The following is a 24,161-nucleotide window of genomic DNA, read 5'->3' on the forward strand; positions in this document are numbered from 1 at the left end:
CTGGGACTATGTGAAACATCCTACATCTAAAATCAAACAGACCACACGACCGTGTTGGGTGACCGCGTATGACACACGGCTATGTAGTTGACCATGTCATAAGTAGTGTGTACCTAAAAGTGCCTTTAAAATCAAACAATTTCAATCCAAAATGCTTAGGCCACAAGTCATACAATTTCCATCTCTTAAACCTACATAAAATACATCAAAACAGGCAAAAATATACCATATAATATTCAACCTAAGTGCCTGTCCAATGTGTGCTCATTGGCACCACATTTCAAAGATTTAAAATCCAATTTACATATATCATTTACCAAATCACAAAACATGTAACCAAACATTTCAAGAGCATGAATCATACCACTTATGTATACTTGACTATACTAAGCCAAAAGTACCTATTAGGTAGTAACTTAACCATTTTTATAAAGTTAAACATACACAACATGGTTATATACATTTGAACTTATAAATTCTTAATACATGCTATTTATAACCTAAACCTAAAATGAAAATTTCATAATAAATGATCAAGATAGGCATCAAGTGATAAGCTACCAAATTCAAGTCACCAAAACACCAAAAACGTGATTTCATCTCTAAAGGCACAAAACATCCCAAGATACCTATTAACATAAACATATCAAAATAACAATTCAAAATGCATTTAGATACCAAATCATGCATTAACCATCACACATTACAACCAACCAAAATACCAATTAGGATTCTCATCAATACACATATTATATACTTCAAATGGCACAAAATATAACCATAGTGCTTATAACATACATAACCAAAACCCTAGTTACATGTCACTTATAACCGGACCAAAATGAACAATTAGATACTGAATAAGTTATCGGATAGTGTGATCTCAAAAAATAATCCAATCAATAGCTCGAATCCTATGATCTACAAGTAAGACAAACCAACACGAGGTAAACTTACGTAAAGCTTAGTAAGTATGTATTAAATATAAACTTTAACTTACCATAATGGTTGTAACTTAAACATTCCTCAACTAAATACCATAACTAGAATAAGAGTTCATTATTAACATATAGATATCACAAGTCTCACAAGGTTAGTGAGTTCATATAAACATAACATGAAATTTTCTTATCATGTCATAGAACATTACAAGTGAACACATTTAAAACTTAATTCAACCATCACCTATTCATTTAACAACTCATATTTCATTTCAACTATCCATATCCAATACCTCAATTCATACATTTATTTCCTTATAATCAATTCACATAATGATTTCATATAACCAATTTGTATAACTATTTCATCTAAACATTTTATTTTATCATTTCGTTTACACATTTAACACATAATTATTTTATATATCACATTTCATTTCAATAATTCATATAAATTTCTCCATTCAATGTCTAATTTCATATAACCATTTCGTATATTTTGCTTCATTTTATACATTTAACACCTAATGAACCAAATGAAATAGCGTCGGATATGCGAGAAAGATGCTCACACAAGTTGTAACTGTAATTGCTCTTACAAGCCATATCTGTAAATGCTCACACAAGCTGTGAAATGGATCAACTCACCCGAGTTGTGGGTCGGGATGTTAGGCTACACGATGCTTTTGATATGAGCTGTGAAGAATCTGCAACAAATATAGGACCTCAGCCATCGATAGAACATCCAAGACCAACACTCGAAATAGTAAATAACTCCAATGACATGTCATTTGTATCCTAAGTATTCAAAACGTTCATTTAGGCTACATTATAAATCCAACTAATATAATATTATTCATATTATACTATTACAAGTACACATCCATATAGTTCATATTTTTCAAATATAATTATTAATTTAGCTAACACTACAATTTAGTTCAATTATCTAATTATTATATATCAATAAATTTTACTCATTTCTATAATGAAGAATAATTAAATTATGACTAAATAAGGCCTATGAGGCCTCTAAAAAGTTACAGCTAGTCCATACTGATGTGCGTGGTCTTGTGAAGATTCAATCTTTGAATGGTAGTAGGTACTTCATCCTCTTCATCTATGAATACTCAAGGTTCTACTGGGTTTATTTTCTAAAGCTTAAGTTAGAAGTAGCCTCAGTGTTTTGGAAGTTCAAGGCAGCAACTGAGACTCAATCAGGTTGCAAGCTCAGGACATTAAAGTCAAATAGTGGGACAGAGTACACCTCTGATGTGCTTCAAAGGTTCTGTTAAGAATTAGGGATTGAACACCAGCTTACCAACACCTACACACCTCAATAAATGGTGTCAGTGAGAAAAAGAATCGAACCCTGATGGATATGGCCAAATACCTAATGTTTGAAAGGAGTTTGCCAAGAAGTTTTTAGGCTGAAGTAGTAAATACTACATTTTATCTGCAAAACAAGCTACCAACCAAAGCCTTGTTGGAGAAGACTCCATTTGAAGCTTGGTTTGGATTCAAACCATCAGTAGCTCATCTAAAAGTCTTTGGTTGCATCTGTTATGCACATGTTCCTACTATTAAAAGGGACACATTGGCAAAGAAGGCTTAACCCAGCATCCTTGTAGGCTATAGTAGTATTAAAATAGGCTATAAAGTTCTAGATCCTACAACTTACAAGGTGTTTGTAAGCAAAGATGTGGTATTTGATGAGATGTCCACTTGGAATTGGGACAAATGTGAGCCAGAATGTGTTACTGAAGGCTTAGTAGCATGGCAAAATGATGTTGATCAGTGTGATCAAGAGTTGAACATTGATAATGTTCCAGTTAGAGGAACTAGATTGATTAGTAAAGTATATGAGAGGGTTGATATAGCTGTAGGTGAACCAGCTAGTTATGAAGAAGCTGAGACACAAGAAGGTTGGAGGCAAGCCATGTTGGATGAAATAAGGATGATTCATAAGAATAAGACTTGGGAATTAGTTGCGAAACCAGTTCACAAGAAGGTCATAGGGGTGAAATGGGTGTTTCGAGCCAAACACAATGTTGATGGAACTTTAAACAAGTTGAAGGAAAGGTTAGTTGTGAAGGGATTTAGCCAGAAGTATGGGATTGATTATTTTCAAACATTTGTACCAGTGACAAGACTTGACACCATCAGAATTTTGGTGGCATTAACAGCTCATAGGAAGTGGAAAATATATCAGCTCTTTGTAAAATTTTCCTTCCTCAATGGATTTCTTAATGACGAAATATATGTTGAACAGCCAGATGGTTTTAAGGTGCCTGGTGAAGAGACAAATGTGTACAAGCTAAGAAAGGCCTTATATGGCCTAAAACAGGAACCAAAGGCCTGGTATGACAAAATCGATAGCTACCTATCAAGCTTGGGGTTTGAGAGAAACATTAGTGAGCCGACACTGTATGTAAAGAAGGAAGGTGATGAAACACCACTCATAGAATTTTTATATGTGGATGACTTGTTAGTGATTGGTGGAAATAATGCTATGTTGTTAGATTTCAAAGACAAAATAAAGAGTATGTTTGAGATGTCTAATTTGGGTGAAATGTGTTATTTCCTTGGCATGGAAGTATCTTAGACACAATAATGGATCTTCAAAAGTCAATAGACATTTGCCTTGAAAAGCTCATCGGCCAAGGTGATTTTGAGAGAGTAAATGAATCAACCTATAGGAGTCTAGAGGGATGTTTTCTTTACTTAATAGCCACAAGGTCTGACATAATGTTTGCAATCAGCCTCCTATCTAGGTTTATGCAATGCTACAATGTGAATCATTTCCAATTTTCTAAAAGAGTTCTAAGGTACATTAAAGGAACTCTAAGTTTTGGAGTTATGTTTACCCAGATTGATAGCATGAAGCTCCTTGGATTTGCATATAGTAATTGGGCAGGATCTATTGATGACATGAAAAGTACTTTAAGGTATTTGCTTACCCTTGGGTCAACTATTTTTTGTTGGAGTTCAAAGAAACAGTCCATTGTAACTCAATCAATAGCTGAAGCTGAATATGTTGCAACTTCTACAGTTGTTAATAAAGCAATCTGGTTGAGAAAACTCATAAAAGATATGAACTTACATAAAAGAATAGCAACAAAGGTCAAATGTGACAATCAATCTACTGTTGCAATTGTATAAAATCTAGTGTTTCATAGAAAAACAAAACATTTCAAGATTAAGTTTCATTTTGTTAGAAAAGTGGAACAATCTCAAGAAATTAAAATGGTTCATTGCAGTTCTGAAGATTAGTTGGCTGACATCTTGAAAAAAACTTCTTGTTGTATCAATGTACAAGAATCTAGTAGCAAGATTGGGAGTTTGCAACATGGAAGCCAAGGAGGAGTGTTAAGAAATGGCTTTCATGTAACCTATTTTGGACGAGCCATGCAGGTTGCAGTTGAAGAACATGCTATTGTTTTGTTGCTTAATTGATGTTTTGCTACTTAGTTACATTTGAAATAAGTATATAATGTAATTGGTGTAATTTGGTATTGATGGATTTGATAAATCAGTTTAACCATTGTGCAAGTAATGTTTTATAAGTTTCAAGACATCTTAGTGAAGTTAGGAGTAACAACCTGTTTCCAATAGTGTCAGAAATAGTGGTTTCAAGACCACAATTTTGATAAGTGATTTATTATTTTAATATTTATTTAATTTCTATAGGATTATATTAAGGTCGTATTAAAATTTTGCTAAGAAATTTTAAAGTTTAAATAGTTAATTAAGTAAAAATGACTAATCGCAAAAGATGTAAAAATTGAATTCTATTAGTTAAAAGGGCTAAATGGCTATGGAAAGGAATGAAAATGGACTTGAATGGTAAATATACCAATTAAAGAGTTAGTGGATGTTTATGGATAGGTTTTAATGAAATTTTAATAGTTTTAAAAGGTTAATTTGGTAATTAAGTTAAAATTTTAAGTAATTAAAATATAAAAAGCTATCAGCTTTCTCATTTCTTCAAGCCATAGTCATTTCCACCATTAGAGAAGAAAGTGAGGTTCGAGCAAGATCCTTTTGGTGCATGTAAGTGAATTCAAGCCCCGTTTTTAAAGATTTTTATGTTTTTGAGTCCGTTTTAGCGTAATCCAGTTAGCCTAAGGGCTAATTTGCAAAACTGTTGAAGGTTGAGGCACTTGCCATGGTTTTTTTAATATGTTTTGAAGTTATTTGATAGATTATTAATCTTTTTTTTATAAAATAAAAATGTTTTGTTAAGTGATTTTGATGAAATTGCAAATAGGGATTAAATTGTTAAAAGTGTAAATCTATGGTTTTTGTAACAGCCCGTTTTTTAGTGGTGTCAGAAACAGCGGTTTCGAGGCCACCAAATCTGATAGGTAAATTTGTAAATATTATTATCTAATATTTATAAGTCAATTTTGGTTATAAAAAGGTTTTTAATTTGATAATTTATGTTATTTAAGCGATTTATTAAGTTTGAGTAGTAAGACCCTAAGGTCAAGTGGTTTTAGAAAATGAGGTATCGGGACCTCGTTTCTATAAGTCGAGTTGTAAATATTTTTATAAATATTTACGGAGTGTCATTAGGGTGGTATTAAAGTTTTGTTGAAAAATTTTAACGTTTCAATAGTTAATTAATTAAAAAGGACTAAATCGTAAAAGATGTAAAATTTGATCACTATTTGATTTGAGTGGTTAAATGGTTAATTGAATAAAGGAAAATAGACTTAAATGGTAATTAGACCATTCAAGGAATTAGTTGACAATTATGAGCATGAAATTGGTGTTTTATTTATTTATTAACCAAGGTTAAAATGGTAATTTGATAATTAAATTAAAATAAATAAAACCAAAATGTTTTATTCATCTTTTACAATCTTTCTCCACCGATTGTTAAGGGAGGAAGAAACCATTTTTGAGCATGGAGGTTTCGGCAATTTCAAATCTAAATTGGCATGTGAGTCCCGTTTCTAATCATTTTTATGTTTTTGACATCGTTGCAACTAGGTTCAGCTAGCTCGTACCTTCGATTTTAAAACTATTAATGATTTTGAATGTTTCCATTGATGAACCTCGTGATTTTAGATGTTAAATGATGAATTTGAAATATTAGTTGTTATTTAAAAGTATTTTATTAAGTGATTTTTGATGAATTACCAATTAAGGACTAAATTGTTAAAATAGTAAAAATACAAGGATTTGATGTGGAATTTCTGCAATAATGGGATGTATTAGATTCCATAAGTATTCTTATAGGCACAATTTGGGGTAAAATGGTTAATTTGCATGTTTTGAGCTTAGGGACTAAATTGAATAAAAGTAAAACTTTAGGGGCAATTTTGTCAAAATGTCAAAAATGACTAAATTGCATCAAATACATTTTTTTACTGTCTAAATTAATAAATTTAGTGAAATTATTAATTTAGATCAAGATCGAGTGGAAAATCGAGGAGAATGAAAAATTACCAAAATGCCCATGTACTTTGTCATTTATGCAATTTAGTCAGGTAAGTTTGTATGAATTGAATTTTGTATAATGTTGATTAACTGAATGTTAGCATGTGATTCAATTGTGATTGAATCAATATATATATGTTATTATGCAATTCATCTTGTCACGAAATGATGGAAATTCTACGAAGTACGACGACTATTGAGCCCTATTGGAACCTTAGGAATATATAGGATACAAATGGCATGTCATTAGGGTTACCATGTTTTGGGTATTGGTCTTGGACATCCTACTAGTGGATGAGTTTCGGGCAGTGTTATGGATACTTAATAGCTTGTGTGAACAGCACCGTATAGCTACGTTCCGACTAACAGCTTGTGTGAGTAGACTCATTTATAGCTCGAGAGAGGGCATCTATGTAAAGGAAAATGAAAGAAATAGTTTCAACTATATGTTAGCATACAGTGTGTGAGATTCCCATGTATCCGATATTATTCTAAGTGGTTCAACGACCATATAAAGGGAAGGAACGATAAATGTTCTGATTGGCAATGTCTTGAAAGTATGGAGAGGTATGAGTTGTTGATGATTAAATTGTGTATAGCCATGTTCATGAAAAGTATGAATGCTTATAAGTTATATTCATGAAAGTTATTTTATTATGTGGCAATTTTTGCTAAGTTACGTGTTTAATCACTAACTTATGAATATGGTTAATGCTATGTTTATGTCTTATGTGTAATGCAAATGAAATGGTAAGTGTCCGTTTGTTCGAATGTTACACGGCTTGGGCTATGTCACATCTGTGTGACCTTTGTTTTCCAAATTCTCTAACTTTTTCTTAAAACTTTTGTTTTGTTTCAATTTAGTGCTGAATTGCTTCTAAACTATTTTTTAGGGCCTCGAAGTATGCATATGATTGATATGATTTTGATTAAGATTAATCTATTTGATGATATGATGTTAAATGATTTCCAATTGATCGATAATGCTCTGTAACCCTAATCCGACGATGAAGACGGGTTAGAGATGTTACATTTAGTGGTATCAAAGTTACAATTTAGTTGGTTCTCGGGCTAAACGTAGCTTGTATGGAGTCTAGAAATACATGTCATCATATAACCTATGATTGTGTGATATCGCTTGACTCAAATTGAACTATGTTTTCGTATAGATAAAAGATGTCATCCATCCGAGCTGATTTCAATGAGGTTGATAGTAACGTGTAAGCTTCTGTTCACAGAGCAGATAATAGTGGGCTCGTAGTTGAGGGCCGGGGAAGTGAGGCGAAAGAAGCCTTCTTCTAAATGATGTCAGAGTGGTTCTCTAAGTTTGTTAGAATAAACCCGATGGCTCAACGACGTCCACCCGCTCCTACACCTCAACCTGTCCCCATCATTCCTCAAGGCTTAGGACAAGTACATGCAAAAAGCCTTCGGTTGATAAAATTCGTATATATATGACTGAAGAGTTTCACGATACAACTAAAGACGATCCTGAAAAAGACGAGTTTTGGTTAGAAAGCACTAGAATTGAGCTGAGACAGAGCATGCCTAACATATTTGTAGATGTGCTCATTGATGATATTTTGATTTATTCTCGAGACGAGACAGAGCATGCCCAACATTTGAGAATAATTTTTCAAAATTTGCATGAAAAATAGTTGTTTGCTAAATTTAGCAAATGTGAGTTCTGGCTCTAAGAAGTTGGATTTTTGAGATACGTTGTATCGACAGATAATATTAGGGTTGATCTGAGTAAAATATCAACTATAAAAGACTGGAAGCTTTAGAGAAATGTTTAAAAAATCAAAAGTTTTCTGGGTTTAATCGGATATTATCAGAGATTTGTTAAAGGATTTTCGATGATTGCTACGCCGTTGACGAAACTACTTCAGAAAGATGCCAAGTTCGAATGGTTTGAAACATGTCAGCAAAGCTTTGGGCAGTTGAAAGTGTTGTTGACTGAAGCCCCATGTGTTGGTTCAACCAGAGTCAGGTAAAAAATTTGTGATCTATAGTGATGCTTCACTGAATAGTTTAGGTTGCATTTTGATGCAAGAAGGCAACGTGGTAGCTTATGCTTCTTGATAGTTGAAACCGCATAAGAAAAATTAGCCAACTCATGATTTAGAGCTTGCAGCTATTGTATTTACTTTAAAGCTCTGGTGACACCATTTGTATGGAAAAAATGTCATATCTCCAAGGATCATAAAAGCCTGAAGTATTTGATGTCACAGGAAGAACTGAATTTAAGAGAATGAAGATGATTGGAATTGCTAAAAGATTATGATTTGATTATTGACTATTATCCAGGAAAAGCCTGAAGTAGAACATCCTTGTTTACTTTGTGAGCTTTGAACAGTCAATTGACATTGATTGATGATGGTTCTATCTAGCTGAACTAAAAGCTAGATCAACATTTTTGCAATAGATTTGTGAATCTAAAAAAATTGACTCCAAGTTAATTGCTAAACAGAAGCAGTTTGAGCCGACATCTAATTTAAAATTTCATGTTAGTTCTGATGGTAGTTTGTTTTTCTGAAATAGAATATGTGTTCTGAGGAATTCTGATGTCATTCAGAAAATTCTACAAGAAGCTCAAAACAGTAATTTATCGATACACCCTAGTAGTAACAAAATGTACAGTGATTTGAAAGATATCTACTGGTGGCTAGGTATGAAACGGGAGATCTTAGAGTTTGTATCAAAATGTTTTGTTTTTCAGCAAGTCAAAGCTGAGCATCACGTACCTTCTAGACTATTGCATCCTGTGATGATTCTAGAGTGGAAATGGGAACGAGTTACAATGGATTTTATATCGGATTGCCTTTATCTTCGTGAAAGAAAGATGTTGTTTGGGTTATCGTGGACCATCTAACTAAATCTAGACATTCTCTTCCAGTACGTATGAATTACTTACATGAGAAATTGGCAGAATTGTACGTTTTTTAGATTATTAGATTACACGGTGTACCAGTGTCTATTATCTCTGATAGAGATTCGCGGTTTACTTCTTGATTTTAGAGTAAGTTACACGAAGCTCTAAACAGTCGATTTCATTTTAGTACAATGTTTTAACAGACAATGGTCAATTTGAGCGAGTGATTAGGTACTCAAAGACATGCTCTAATGTTGTATTTTAGAGTTCGAAGGTAGTTAGGAGAAATTTCTTTCGTTGGTTGAATTTGCTTATAATAATAGTTATCAAGAAAGCATTAAAATAGGGTCGTACGAAACTTTGTATGGTCAGGAATGTCGAACTCCATTATACTGGACTAAGTTGAGTGAGAAAAAACTATTTGGTGTTGATTTGATTCAAGAAACTGAAGAAAAGATCAAAGTAATACGTGATAGTTTGAAAGTTACTTCTCATCGTCAGAAATCTTATCTGGATTTGAAAAGAAAATATATTGAATTTCAAGTCAGAGACAAAGTATTCTTAAAAGTATCACCTTGGAGAAAAGTTCTCCGTTTTGGCCGTAAAGGGAATCTTAGTCTGTAATTCATCAAACCATATGAGATCATAGAGGATAGAGCCAATGGCTTATCTTTTGGTTTTACTGTTAGAGTTAGAGAAAATGCATAACATGTTTCACGTATCGATGTTATGGTGATACAGATCAAATCCTTCACATGTGATTTCACCTGTAGATGTTAAAATTCAACCAGATATGTCGTACAGTGAAGAACCGATCAGAATCTTAGCTCGGGAAGTTAAAGAGTTAAGAAATAAACGTATAGATTTAGTTAAAGTTTTCTGACAATGTCATGGAACTGAATAAGCTACCTAGGAACCGGAAGAATCTATGAAAGTGCAATACCCGAACCTATTTTCTGGTAAGATTTTTTAGGACGAAAATTCTTTTAGGAAAGAGAGTTGTAACAACTCATTTTTAGTGGTGTCGAAAATAATATTTTTGAGACCACAATCTCAATAAATAAATTATTATTTTAATATTTATTTAATTTTTATGGGATTATATTAGGGTCGTATTAAAATTTCTTAATGAAATTTTAAAGTTTAAATAGTTAATTAAGTAAAAAGGACTAAATTGTTAAAGGAGTAAAAGTTGAATTCTATTAGTTAAAAGGGCTAAATGGCTATGGAAAGGAATTTTAATGGACATGAATGGTAAATATACCAATTAAAGAGTTAGTGAATGTTTATGGATAGGTTTTAATGAAATTTTAATAGTTTTAAAATGTTCATTTGGTGATTTGATAATCAAGTTAAAATGTTAAGTAATTAAAAGATAAAAAGCTATCATCTTTCTCATTTCTTCAAGACATAATCATTTCTACCATTAGAGAAGAAATCTAGGTTTGGCCAAGCTCCTTTTGGTGCATGTAAGTGAATTCAGGCCTCGTTTTTAATAATTTTTATGTTTTTAAGTCCATTTTTAGCTTAATCTAGCTAGTCTGAGGGTTAATTTTGCAAAACTGTTAAAGGTTGAAGGACTTTCCATGGTTGTTTTTGAATAGGTTTTGAAGTTATTTGATAGATTATTAATCTTGGTTGTGAAATAAAAATGTTTTGTTAAGTGATTTTTGATGAAATTACAAATAGGGATTAAATTGTTAAAAGTGTAAATCTATGGGTTTTATTGTGAAATGTTGATAATAATGGATTGTTTTAAAATCCCTTGTAACATTGGTTGACATGGATTTAGGTTAAAATGAGTAATATTCAAGTTATGAGTTTAAGGACTAAATTGTAAAAAGTTAAAGTATTAGGGGTAATTTCATAATTTTTCATAAATATGAATTACGGATTAAATGTAATTCTATAAATACTTGATTGAATGAAATTATTTATTTAGATCAAGATAAACCACAATCGTACTTAAATTGAGGAAAAACTAAAGCTTCGGATTAGTTTGACTCTACTACTACACCCCTAGTTATCGAGGTAAGTTCGTATGAATTGTATATGTGTTAATGTTAGTTAAATTGACTATCTATTATATTGTGTTAGTTGTAAATGGATTTAAACATGCATATATCAATGCTATGATGAATTGACAGATAACGAGTCTCGTTTGAACCTTGAGAATTCTTTGGATACAAATGACATGTCATTAGGGATTTCATGTTTCGAGTGATGGTCTTGAATGCCCTACCGATGGCTGAGGTCCCGCATTTGTTGTGAATTCTCCACAGCTCGTGTGAGCAGCATCGTGTAGCTTACATTCTGATCCACAGCTCGTGTAAGCAGGCCCATTTCACTGCTCGTGTGAGCATTGATGTAAAACAAAGGTTACAGTTATATGTAAAAGCATACTATGTGTGAGTTTTCCCAAGTATCCGATGTAATTATAGATGGTTCAATGGGTAAGAAAAGGAAATGAAACGGTAAGTATGCAAATGGAATGAATCATGATCTTATGATAACATTGATGATTTAAATGATGTGTTTATATATGGTAAACTACAAATCTTATGGTTGAATTCATTTGTATCATGGACAAATATACTAACATGTGAGTTGTTAATGCTTGTATAGGCTTATGTCAATCTTATGGTTTTGGTTGATATTATACTTATGCTATAAATTGTGCAAATGAAATGGTAAGTTATGTTTAAGTTTATATGAGCTTACTAAGCACTTGTTGTTTACATAGTTATTTTCCTTTGTTTTATAGATTATCGGAAGCTCGATTGGTTGGAAGCTCGTCAGAGACCTATCACACTATCCAACAACTATATTGGTAGATGTTGAGTATTTTGGCCAAGGTTAATAATGGCATGTATAGGTCTTTTGTATTGGTAGTTCATGGACGTGTAATGAATGTGTTCGTATGTCTAAGCTTTTGGAAGTTAAGTTTGGTTTGATGAACTTCAATGCTTTACCAAGTTATGTCATTTTGGTCACCTGTAAATGCTTGTATATATCACCCTTTTGGTATGTTTGTGTGGCTTGGAATTAGTCATTTGGGTTAACATGTGGTGGTTAAATGCACTAGGTTGGGTAATTGAGATATGGTTAAATTGCTTTGGTTTGATCTCTAATGTTTTGATAAATTTGTGGTGCCTTTGAATGACATATTGGTTAGATGAATTAGGATGTTTGAAATGACATGTTTATGTGTGTTTGAATGATGTTTATCCTTGAATATGTGCCCAAACAGTTTGAGTGGTTGGGTGTGAATTGGACTTGAAATGACTTGATTTTAGATAAGTTTTTGGGTTTACAGGGCTTGGGATACGGGCTGTCACATGGCATAGTGACCGGTCGTGTGTCATTTGCAAAATTTTGATATTTCAAGTCAGTGAGTTACACGGCCTAGCACACGGCCGTGTGTGACAACTCAGAGAGTTACACGGCCTGCAACATGACCGTGTGATCCTACTTAGTGAGTTACATGGGTGAGGACATGGGTTGGGATACGACTGTGTGTCCCTTTGTTCGAATGTTACACGGCCGTGTGACCTCTGTCTTCCAAATTTTCCAATTTTTTTCTTAAAACTTCTATTTTATTTCAATTTAGTCCCTAATTGCTTCTAAACTATTTTTTTAGAGCCTCAAAGGCTTGATTTAGGGACAATATGCATATGATTGATATGATTTTAATTGAGGTTAATCTATTCGATGATATAATGTTAAATGATTTTCGATTGATCAATAATGCTTCGTAACCCTAATCCGGCAATGGAGAGGATTAAGGGTGTTACATCAGGTATGTTTAGGTGATGTCTTTTTTTATTTTTTAGACAAGTTAATTACTTGTTTATATGTAATGAATGTTTCAGCAATTACTGATGAATCTTTCAACATTCTTTTTTTTTTTTTTTGGTTCTTGTTAAGCAATTTGTTCTTGATTTCTCAAGCCTGATTTTCTTGTTTGCATAGCAAGTCATTAAAGCTTCTTGCTCAAGACTCTACTGTGATTTCATAATCTATTTCTTAACTCCTACAAATGGGATGAAAACAAGGTCCAACTCCTCATTCTCTTTTACATTCAAGCATAATTCTCTATAAAATGATGTAACCCTCATTGAATCAGCCTCAACTGAAGTACTGAAATTTTCTTAATAGAGTGAAAGGGCCAGCTCTAATAGAGAAAAAGGCCTTGGATCTCTCAAATTCATTATAGGAAGCATAACGAAAGTAGAAGCGAATGAATTTCTGGCCAGGACTAATAGAAGAAAGAGTACTTGAAGTCAGAACTAGAGACTCGGGTGGTCATATGAGGCACTCTATCGACGGTGAATCCTCGACATTCAGCTTCCTGGGCTTTTGATTTGTTGTGAGATGATTCAAAAGGTCCGAATACTGAGCTTTTGTCTGCTGCCTAAAATCTGCCATCAGAATCATTAGCATCGGATGAAACTCCACAATTCAGGGTGATCTCCTCTATTGGAACGTATGCAGGTTGCTCACCTGCTACAGAAATGGAAATTTGAAGAAAGGTTATGAAATTATTGTGGACAACTTTACCTTTTTCTTTATTCGAAATATATGATATTGGAATGGGAACATATTGTCTCTACATCTGCAAATCCAACCGCTTTTGCTTCAAATACAGCTTCAAGTCAAAGGTAAAGTTGCCCAACGCGATGTGCTCAAAAAAAAAAAAAAGAAAGAAAAAGAAAGCAATATGAACAATTTGATTTAGTCAGAAACCATTGTTAATTAATTAATTCAAAGGAACGGAGCCCCGATAAAACATTGAGGTTAAATATAAATATTAATAAAATATAATATATATTAAAATAATTTTAAATACATACCCATCCAAATAAGGCATAATGAGATTAAAATTTTTAAATAAATAACTTAATAAAACTTAAATAATATCCCCATAAATTAATATACCACCACTTATACTTAGAGGTGTGCATGGGCCGGGCCGGGTCGGGTTCAGGCCGGCTCAACTAAAAATTTAGGCCCGTTTGCTAGGCTCGACCCCAAAAATGGGCCTAAAATTTTACCAAAACCCGACCCGAATAAAAATGCTAAAATTTGGACTCGACCCGGCCCACCCATATTAATTTTTGTATTATTTTTAAATATATAATACATCAAAAATACTAAAAATATCAAAATAAATATTTCCCAACAAATTGAAAATAAATTTTAAAAAATATGTATACTTAAATAACACTAAGATAGATGCAACTTAACAAGTAAATGTCTCTAAAATAATAATAAAATTAACAAATGTCTTTAAAATAATAATAAAATTAACAATAAAATAAGTTTATACAATATTCAAACAATAAGAACAAAATAGTAGCAACATAATAGTAAATTGCCAGCAAAATAGAGAGAAAAAACAAGAAAATAATATTTAAAAAAAGCAAATTTTTTTGTCCTTTAGTGAATATGGCCCGAGCCCTGGCCAAAAATGTCTTACCTGAGGCCTGGCTCATTTTTTAAACGGACCTTTTTTTTCCAAGCCCATTTTTCGAGCTTATATTTTTGTCCAAACTCTCCCACATTTCAAGCGGGCATTTGAGCCGGGCTGAGTGGCCCGACCCATGAGCAATTCTACTCATACTCGTTTCCCACTCAATGGATCCAATTTTATTTGGACCGGTAATATAGATATTTACTAGGGATAGAAAAATTAAGCATTTATAATGATTTGGGTTTCAATTCACTATCTTCACCATCATTTAGCTTTACTATTGCTACTACCTTTCAAGGATAATGTATTGCATTTACTATCCCTATCATTTCAAAACTTAGATAGGAATTTTCCTCTTTATATTTTTTAATGGTAAAGATACAACAACTCTAATTTTTAAGGATTAATTAGCGATCTCTCTAGCTTTTAAGACCAAATTAGAAACCACTCTTTTTACAAAGATGGATTTTATATAAACAAAGAAACTTCTCTAAAGTGGGTATTTACAAAGAGTAAAGTCACTAAAAAATAGAATACAACAACTACAACTATTTGCATGAATGCTCTCTAAAAGATATGTACAAGAGAAAGATAAAGAAACTGAATAACTAAAATATTGATTATGTCTCTTGCTTCTTGGAATGTTTTTGAGGTACATGAAATGTGACCATGTGTATTGATCCCTTGAGGAGGAGGGTTGGTCCCTCTAAAACTATATTTTTATCCCAAAATCATTTTAAAAGGTATTCAAAGTTTTTCAATTAAACTCAATATATGAGTAAAATCAATTTAAACAAGTGTCATTTAGACTGTTTTGAACCTGAAAATATTTCTAAAAATATTTGTTTTCTTTTCTAATGCAATTGACTTAAAAGGATAATATGAAAAAATTATTTTAAATGTATAAAAAAAAGTTATAGTTAAAAAGCTAACAACAATAACTAAAAAATATTAAAAGAAAAACAATATTGTTCTCTAACCTCTGTCAAAAATTGAAATCACGTTTTGCCGTTGTCTTGTTGTGTCTCTACATCAAATATTTGTAAAACTTGAGCTATGTTTGATAAATTAAAAAAAATTAACTGCTAAAAGTTAAGGATTAAAAAAATAAATACTAAAAAATTAAGTGTCGAATTTAAGTTATATAATATGTTTAATGTATTAGTTAAAATTAAATTCTTAATATAATTAGATTATTTGATAAAAGATAATATAATTTTAAATGAAATAATTAAAATTAAAAATAATAATTCAATGTATTCTCTATTAAATGATAATTAAATCACCATCTTCTTATTATTTATCAAAAGTGTTTAAAAAATTAACATACCGAAAGTATTAATATTCAATCAATTAATTTTTTTAACACTCTATTAAACAGGCCTAGTATTTGTTTCTGATTAGAAGGTTTTTTTTTTAACGTTAATTTGAAAGAGTTTGAAACACTTAAGAGTTTTTATCTTTTCAAGTGTGGAACTTTAAAAATGGATGAGAGCTACATTCTGTTTGAAGTTTCTAAAATAAAGTCAACAATATTTCTTTGTCCAAAGAAATATAAACTAAAAATTAAATTTTAAAAAAAAAATTAAAGCAATTGAGCTTTGTTCTAATTTGGTCTAAAATATAGGTATTGTTTTAATTGGAGTTCAATCCGAACTTAAAATTGATTTAAACCTAAAACGTGTTGGAAAAATTACATTTTATGGAAACTTTGAGACATATTTTTAATAGGTAAAAGTAGAGAGTTGAATCATAAAATTATGGTTTCATATTTTACTCTATGAGACCTTTACTATGCTCAAAATAGTTGAGTGATGATTGAGAAATTGATGCTAAAAGTAAGTTACTTAGAAATATTTGTTGAGGAAAAGTAAAGACTTAGATTCCACATTGGTTAAATACCAAGTGTGAGATGTATATATATATAGGAACCCTCTTGAAAGATAATTGGATGACTAAGTTTGGAACCTTGTCTCACACATAGGAAGGGTGCAGGTCCAAACTTGATCGGGTTGGGATGCACCTGCAAGACGTGGTGAAGCGAAATGTTGAGCTCAAAATGGGCCTATCTTATGAATATTTTAGCCCAACACGAAATTATTTTTCCTCAACAGACATAATCTGTTTATATAAGGACATTATCTTATCTTATTTGTTTCAAATCAATTTGATTTAATTTTTAATCAAATTGATTTGTTGGCTCCTTTAATGGTAGATTTTGTGGATACTTTCAAAGTTCCACCATACAAAATGCAATTTCCACCATACAAAATGCCTATAAAAGGTTATGTATTTTGTAGAATTTCTCCTACACTCGTACTCTCTCACCGGAATTCTTTTGCTCTCAAAACTCTTCTTTTTCCTCTCCATATTTTTCAACATTCTGGTTATAGAAAAAGACAACGTTCGTTCGTTGATCGTTGTTGAGGTGTTACTGCTTTGATCATTGTTATTGTTGTATATCGGGAGACATTCGACCAACGTTTCTCCAAGTACCGTAGGAAAAAATTCATAGTTTACACTAAATAGAACTAAAGACATAACTTAGTGAAAATTAATTTATTTTTCACGAGATGGATGAAAAATAAAATTATGTAATAAATATATTTTTAAAAATTAATCTAAATAAAAATGGGAGTTTTGTTGAATAATAAAATACAAATATTCAAAACTACAAGAATTCTAATTTATTAAAGCAAATTATACAAAAACACATTAATAATTTACTTAAAAAGCGTATTTTACTCAAATGTAACTATTTATTTATCGGAGAAAAAAAATGAAATTAACTATTTGGAACTATTTTTTTTACTAAAATTACTTTTAATCATTACCAACTTTGATTCGTTCTAATCTAATAATTGTAATAGCCAATTTTAATCCGGGCCCAAATTAACCAATCAAATCCAATAAAACTTGGGCCAATCCTGACCCAATTGCATTTGGCCCAATAAGGCCCAAGTGTGCTAACCCTAGCCTAACCCTAAGCAGCAGTTAGCAGTAGCCACCCCACGTTGCAGCAACCTCCAGTGCCGTGCACGCTCCACGTTCGGCAGCCTCCCAAACTGTCCCACATCTTCGCTGGCACGTCCACTCGCACAACGCTCACACATCTGCAAGCCACAGACAACACTAATAGGATATACACACAGCAAAACAGTGGTAAAAGAATTTAGGGAGGGCTATATAAAGGCCAATGATTTTCTGTAACTTGGTTAGAAAAATTTTGTACTAAAAAGAGAAAAATCTTGTATTGGAAAAATACTGAAATACAAACAAAGAATCAAAAACAATTTTTGAAGGTAATTTTCTTTGTGTTTTATTTATTTATTTACTTTTTTTTCTTTGCTTCTCTGTTTTTGGTGCAAAAGAAAAAGCAAAAAGAAAAGGACGAAACTTACCTAAATCGGAGTCGGCGGCGAAGCTTGAACGGCGGTGGCATGGCGGTAGTTAGGGCTTTAAAGAAGGCCTAGCAGATCCCTCTTTCTTCCCTCTGTTGTTTTAAAAAAAGAAAAAGGAAGATGAAGCAATTTTGCGCCTATTGCTGCTGCAGAGTAGGCTTTTAATAGGAGATGGAAAGGGTTTTAAACACTGATGGGTTATTTGCGTTTTTAATCCTTCATTTTATCCCATCATTTCAAAATCATTGTGGTTTGTTTTCAAATTTTGACATGAAATGTTGAATTTGTTTTATTTTAATCCATTGCTGCGTGGAGTTTTGGACGGAGGGATTAATTTCACTTTCGGTCCTCCACTGTTAATTGCATGTTCCATTTGATCCATTGGTGTTTTGTTTATTTCAGATTTGCCCCTGAAACTTCAATTATTTTCAATTTAATCCATAATCTTTCATTTTAAGTTTTTTTAGTTTATTTTATTAATATAGTTATTATTTTTTTATTATTACTATTATTATTATATTTATTATACTTACATATATACACGCATGTGTACTTTATAATATATGTGTATATTTTTTATTTCTAAATGTTTTAAATATATATATATAGTGCGTATATATTTTATTACCTATTTTTATATATATAGTTTATATATATATTATATACATTCATATTTTTTATAATTATTTATGTTTTCATGTTTTATAATTCATATGTTTATACATTTTTTATAATATGTACAAATCATATATTTCATTATTACTTTATTTTTCTTAGTTTTATATGCATACGTACATATACTTATATTTTATGATTCTCACATCGTTTTTCATTTTTTTAAAAGAAATTCAAATATATATATTTTTTACATATATGTATATATATGCACTATTCAAAATCATTAAAAGTATTTTCCGCATGTTTCTTGCATGTATATATAATCATAATTTATTAATATATTATGCTTACATTTTTATTTTTATGTAAACTTTATATAATTTTTTTGATTATATTATTTTATTATTTTTGTATACATATATATACATGCATCAACATCTTATCATACTTTTAAAGAAAAATATATTCCGATTTTGGTCAAAATAATTAAATCATCATATTTTAAAAAAATTTAAATATTTGGCAATCATGATTCTCGAGAAAGATCGTGTCCTAACTTACTGGATCGTGATCATTTTTCGATGAATTTAGAAAGCTAAGTATTTATTTTACAATAAATTCGCAATTTTCAAATAAAACCTTATTCTCGGGAATTCAAAATGTCGGGTCCTAACTTACTGGTCGTGACATTTCGTTATCTCGAAATAAGAATTTCTAAAATAAAAAGCAATATTCGGTATTTTGAAGATATAAAATAGTGCCCTAACTTACTGGGTGTGGTGTTTTATTTCTTTGAAATGAGAATGTTTTATCATTTTAGATTCATTCACGGGTTAAAAATTTCTATTTAAAATCTTTTCAAATTTTTGCCATCAAGACATAAAATAATCAAATTTGGTACCGATTTTTGGGCGTCACGAGGGTGCTAACCCTTCCTCGTGCGTAACTAACTCCCGAACCTGTTTTCTCAAATTTTGAAGACCAGAATTGTTTTTTTTGGTGAGCCGATCACACCTTAATAAAGGATCGGTGGCGACTCCAATTTTTGTTTTTAAAGTCGATAACTTATTTTTGTTTTCAAAAAAATGGTTTCGACAGCTTGGCGACTCCACTAGGGACTATTAGAGAGTCGAGCCATGAATTGATTATCTTTTGTCTTTTTGTCGAAAATTAAAGTTGTTTTAAAACCTGATTTTCTCTTTGCATTCATTAGTTTTAATTGTCATATGCTTGTTTGGTTGGTTTAAATCTGTCGGTTTATTTTCATTTTTGCATTTCATGGTCAATTTTACCCTCTAAGTGGAAGTGAGAAACTAGTCCTTCGTGAGGTTTTCACCTCCGTGCAGGATAGTGGATCGCTTTCGGAATACATCTGTACCTATGTCTTCGTGAGATTTTCATCTCCGTGCAGCCATAGGGAAATGTATTCCCCTGAACCGAACTTAGTCCATATGAGCCTATAATGGGTGAGGATCGAGGAATCTGCTGGTTCGGGTACCCTTGCTCTAGAAGCCAAAACCTCATATAGTGAACCTTAGGAACCCACCCTAGGTAGAATTACTTTGAACCTTAGTAGACACCTAATTAGGAGTTTTTACTATTTCTTGGTTGTATTGTATTTAATTGTTACTGACTTTTTGTGTTTTACTCTGATTGCATGGCATTACAATTACATGGCATTCCATTATAAAGAGGCGTTGTTTCGTATTCGGTTGCTAGACATAAATTTTATCATGGGAAATGGGTTTCTTGATAAAGTGGAAGATAATACGGCTGCCTGAATATATTCCAAGAAACGTAAGAAGGGTGATGGAGGAATACATGACTTTACTTCATGCCTCAAGGTCAAGCTGATTATTCAAGAGTTTCTGACATTTCAACCTCCTTAAAGAAGCTGATAACCCTTACGAGGATGCGCAGACGTTGGATTATAACCAGGATCAAGTAAAAAGGGAGGTAGAGGAGATACCCCTTTTGGAGAATTCGCAAGATTTATCTTAGCATCCAGATGAAGAAGGAGAAAATGACTTCGCCTGAAGTATGAGTGCAAAGCCGTATATATATATCCGCTTTTTGTAAAGAAATTTGTCTTCTAATAAAGTTTTCTAAATGGAATTGAATCAGAATCAATGTCTCTTTTTGCATTCATCTCATGCATTTGCATTAATCTCATCATATGCACTAAAATCCACCAAAAGAGCCTAATCAATTAAAATTATTCTTCAGTTAACCTGGAAACCAACCAGCCAACCTAACCCCGTTACGGTACAAGAGCAAAATCAAAGAATATAGATCAAAGATTAGAAAAGCTCGAGCAATTTCAAAAAGACATGCAGGATCAGCTCCAGCAACAAATGAAGGAACAGCTTGAAAAAATTCAGCAGAAGTTGATGGACAAAATGGAGGAATCCCAAGGAAGCATGATAACCCAGTTAACTCAGCTCTTAATTGGCGGAAAGGATAAGGGAAGGAGCCCTGTAACAAATATTGAGGAGGAAGGCGAGGATGGACTCCATTATCCTCCGGGCTTCACTCCCCCAGATGTGCAGCCCTAAGTGGAAATGTGCCCGCGTAAATCTTCTGTTACCATTAGGTCTCAGTAATTTCAGGCCAATGCTTCAAAGGCGATGAATTACCAAACTGGATTAGGCTCTAGCCCTGAGAATATCCCCGTCAATCTTGTAGTCCCTGACTTCGATGAGGTGGTCGAAAAGGAAAAAGCAAAGGAAGAATTGCCAAAGCAATTGGAAGAAAGGTGGAAGTGGGTCGAAGAGAAGTTCAAGGCAATAGAAAGTACTGAGAGATATGGTGGGATTGATGCTAAAGATCTGAGTTTGGTACCAGATTTGGTGCTACCTCACAAGTTCTAAATGCCAGAATTCGAGGAGTACAATGGGACTAGTTTCCCTGAGGCCCACATCACCATGTTTTGTAGACGAATGGCTGGGTATGTCAAAAATGAGCAGTTATTGATACACTGTTTTCAGGATAGCCTCACGGGGGCAGCGTTTAAATGGTATAATCAATTGAGCCGTGCTAAGATTAGTTCTTGGAGGGATTTGGCACAGGCTTTTATGAAACAGTACAGTCATGTGGCAGAAATGGTTCCTGGCAGAATTACTTTGAAAAACATGGAGAAGAAGTCGAATGAAGGTTTCAGGCAGTACGCTCAGAGATGGAGGGAGGTTGCAGTTCAGGTCCAACCACCGCTCCTTGAAAGAGAAATGGTGATGCTCTTTATAAATACGTTGAAGGCCCCATTCATCACACATATGTTGGGAAGTGCCACAAAAAGCTTTTCTGACATAGTTATGAGTGGTGAGATGATTGAGAGTGCTATTAGGAGCGGAAAGATTGATGCTGGAGGAAATAACAGAAAGCAAGCCCCAAGGGAAAAAGAAAATGAGGTGAACAGCATGAACACGTACAGCAAATCGATTACGGTGAATCAGCCAGGAAAGGTGGTTACTAATCAGCAGGGTTCATCAAGACAAGAATCAGGTGTGAAGCCAGGTACTGAGAAGCTCCAATTCACACCAATTCCGATGTCCTATAAGGAGCTGTATCAAAGATTGTTTGATGTGCATGTTGTTGCTCCTCATTACTTAAAACCTCCACAACCTCCGTATCCTAAGTGGTATGATGTGAACGTGCAATGTGACTACCACGCGGGAATTACGGGGCACTCAATAGAGAATTGCATTACCTTTAAAAAGCTAGTTGAAAAATTCATCAACATGGGTATTGTCAAGTTGGGTGACTCATCTAATGCAGAAAATCCACTACCCAATCATGATTGACAATAAGGTAAAATGCGATGTATGAAGAGATGTTGGGAAGCGTTCACATTAATGACATGTATGAAGACACAACTGAAGAAAGGGCCTTGTTAGATGTCTGTCCTTATAAATTTGAGAGTGTTCTAAGCAATTTGGATTGCGGAAGAGACCCCTATAGTTTTTAGAGCTTATTTGGAGTAATGTTCGGAACATTTTTGTTGTTTTTAGCCTAAAATTGATAGAAATTCCTTTGTGAAATAGGCTCATGTCTGAACGTCATTATTCTAATAAAATACATCTTTGCATTCATTTTTGAACCAATATTCTTTCAGTCTGTCTGAATAGTTATTCTTTCATTCTTTTGGATTTTCTTCCACATCATTCATTCATTCATAATCATATTGTACAGATAGTTCTTCATAAATTTATACATTCTTTTGTATATTCTTTGGTATTTATTATGGCCCCCCAGATATCAATGACATGAATGACACTGCTACAGACTCAGAATCTCCTTTTGAGCAAGACATGTGTTTAGAGGGATCTCATGACTTTGGAAGATGACATAGATCGTGGCCTATCTCCGGACTTGTTGAGGAAGGTAGAACAGGAAAAGAAACAAATTTACCTCATGGGGAGACAATGGAGATTGTAACCTTGAGGGAAAATGCATAACCGGAGAAACAAAGCAAGACCTTGTTGAGTTACCTTAAGGGTTCAAAGATGTCGTCGCATGGTCATACCAGGACATGCCCAGGTTAAGCACGGATATTGTAATCTGAGCAACAACATAACGTTAACAATTTGCAGTATGTTCAAGATACACATCATGAACGATGCAGTTAGAATTCTTTACTGGGGTAATGCCTTTCTCTTTAGCTTATTACGATTTTTTCTTCCATTGAAGTTGAAATTCTTTTTCTCTGGGTATTAGCTGAGCTGAATTAGGATGAAGATTTAATCTCGATACGATCAGTTGAACTTAATTGAAGGAAAAAGGCTAAAACGGTCAGATGTACCAAAAACAGATAATGCAAGCTTATAACAAAAAGGTTCGTCCTAGAGAATTCCATGAAGGATACCTAGTATTGAAAAAGATCATTCCTCTACAAAAAGATTTAGAGAAAAATGAGTGCCAGATTGGGAATGTCCTTATGTTGTAAAGAAGACATTTGCCGGAGGAGCACTGATCTTGAGTAAGATGGATAGTAAAAACTTGTCTAATCCTGTAAACTCAGATTTAGTTAAGAAATACTTCATTTAAAGAAAGAGAGGACCAAGGTAAAACCTCGCAAAGGGCACTTTGAGTCGCAAAAAAAAAGATGAGAAATGAAAAAGTGAAAAAATGGAAAATGGAAAAGTAAAATGGAGAGGTTAAGGTGAAAACCCGCAAAGGGCGCCTTAGACCAAAGGGAATTTGAGTTGAAAACCCGAAAAGGGCGGCTCAAATATTGATCAGAATGGGCATGAGGCAATTAGAGCAGCTCAAATGTTGATTAGAATGGGGCATGCTGTGATCTTGATATGCCTTAGTCAGCAGGTAAGGGTACGCGACATCTTGGGGCATCGACAGAGTAATGTAGATCTCCAAAACACATGTCAAACTCAAAATGGTCATCAAGAAGT

Source organism: Gossypium hirsutum, chromosome D07, assembly GCF_007990345.1.
Source record: "Gossypium hirsutum isolate 1008001.06 chromosome D07, Gossypium_hirsutum_v2.1, whole genome shotgun sequence".
Lineage (NCBI taxonomy): Eukaryota > Viridiplantae > Streptophyta > Magnoliopsida > Malvales > Malvaceae > Gossypium > Gossypium hirsutum.